The sequence below is a fragment of the Aplysia californica genome, unplaced genomic scaffold (assembly GCF_000002075.1).
Source record: "Aplysia californica isolate F4 #8 unplaced genomic scaffold, AplCal3.0 scaffold00220, whole genome shotgun sequence".
Lineage (NCBI taxonomy): Eukaryota > Metazoa > Mollusca > Gastropoda > Aplysiida > Aplysiidae > Aplysia > Aplysia californica.
The window spans coordinates 460,946-462,962 of record NW_004797490.1 but is presented as its reverse complement, the minus strand read 5'-3'; the positions used below and the strand labels follow the sequence as shown (position 1 = coordinate 462,962).

Genomic DNA, 2,017 nt, shown 5'->3' with positions numbered 1-2,017 from the left:
CCCCCCCAACCAACAACTCTCCACCAGCAGCAAGAAGAAACTATAACAGGATGAGAGGGAGAGAGTACGGTATATCTGAGGAGGGGTACCCGGTTTTGCTTCATACCCTGGAGCTGTTGGTCAAGGGAGAAGATCTCATCCAAACGTACATCATCTCGTGTGTTCAGGCCCGATCAGGCAGTGAACAGACGACAAACTACTGGTGAGTTTTTCTTCTTAGTTTTCGTCAGCGTTTTACGGCACTTGCAAGACAATCTATTATCTATTTGTGGTGGCCGAATTTTGCTATTCAAAAGGCTTTTTAATGGCTGCATCGATCGACATGCGGTTTTCGCCAAAAGATTCTCCAGATCATGACGCCCTTGGTTTTTTCTGTTTTGAGACAGTTTTGCTGCATAAAGCTAAATTTATTTATTTCGTCGTTCGCTTTTGTAGGCCGATGCTTCTGTCTCTGTAATTTTAGAAAATCCGGAAGTGATATTTTGCGAGGCGTATTTTGACTTGAGAGTATAAATCTAGACCTTCTAATTTTTTGCATCTCTCAAGATTTATTGCCCCATTCCAGTAGAGTGTAAATATAGTAGGCCAATGACTTTTAGTTGATACTAAAGCACCGATCATTCCTTTCCTCGAAAGGGGGCCCAGCTAGTAGGTCATATATGACGTGCTGATGACTAGCTGTTTTCTTAGTTTTAGTCAGAGTTTTACGGCACTTGCAGTGCAATAGGTCATAATTATTAAATGACGTGCGAATGATTAGTTGTTTGTTTTTGTTTTGCTTTAGTTAGGTTTTACGGCGCTCGCAACTGCATAAGGTCATATAAGTGCCGAAGAATTGATGTGTTACAAGAGAGTAACAAACATAAAAAAGAAGGAGGGGAGATAAGGATGATGGATGTTTGTTAGGAAAGAAAGAGCAAACCACACCGGAGCACCCGCCAACTGTCGGGTCATTCCACACAATAATTGTGTTAGGGCGCGGTGGAATCAGGCGCTCGTCAATTTTTGGCCATGTAGAGTTATTGGTACTATCTGAAAGCTGTTTGATTTGCCCTGCTTTCAATAAAATAGATAACTATCTGTATTGAATTTGAACAGAACTCGAGATATTTGCGCTTGAAGGAAATGAGGTCGCTTGGTTTCAGTGGTGAAATTAGCGAGAAAATGGCCACCAAAGTCTGGTAACTCCATAGCTAAAGAGTCCTTGAAAACACAACAATGACATATTTTGTGCTTTTAATCAATGTTTCATATTATGGAAATGTGTTTTTATATGGACATAAAAAAAAGGTTCAGCCAAAAATATTTTTTTTCAATTCCAAACTTACAGAAAAATGCCAGTTTCTCCGATTGCTGTATTTGGTCGAGCGCCTGATTTCACCACGCTGCCTCTCAATTAATGAAAAATGAAATGTGTGTGTCACGTCACGATGGAATCAGGCGCTCGTCATTTTTGGGGGCTCGCTATGGAGTTATTGGGATAATATTATAGCTTGTTTTTATTTCTTGCTCTCCGTAAAAAAAACACAAATATTAATTAATTTTGAATAGATTCGAGATAATATTTGCTATTGAAGGAGGTGAAGGTGACGTTACGCCTGACGCAAACTTAGCGAGAAAATGGCCGCCAAAGTTTGGTGACCTTCAAAGCTTGGATGTCCTTGGAAAATGCAAATTCATATTTTCTGTGCCATTGATCAGCGTTTCTTCAGGAAAAATTCACGAAGGAATATGTTTTGAAATGGACATAAACATGTGCTTAGATTAAAACAAGTAAAAACAATGTGCTCAAAGAAATAGCTTAAAGAAATAGCTCAAAGGGCGTGAAAATATATTTTTATTGGAACTCATTATTTCGACCAGCGCCTGATTTCACCACAATGCGAGTGTGACAAACATACAAAAGAAGTAGAGGAAAAAGACGATAGTAAGGATTAGGAAAGAAAAAGCAGCAGTTCCCTGTTGTAGTTTAGGCATAGTTATGAGTCCAATTCTACTGTGCATTAGAACGAGAAAT

General features: G+C 39.2%; 1 protein-coding gene across 1 annotated transcript in view; it reads left to right on the top strand.

Annotated features, from left to right (window-relative positions):
* Positions 1–62: 62 nt before the first annotated feature.
* The window catches only part of LOC101860819, a gene marked incomplete in the record, with an annotated part of 23,805 nt that continues 21,850 nt past the window's right edge, over positions 63–2,017 (top strand). The window contains 1 exon segment of the mRNA XM_013083234.2: positions 63–202.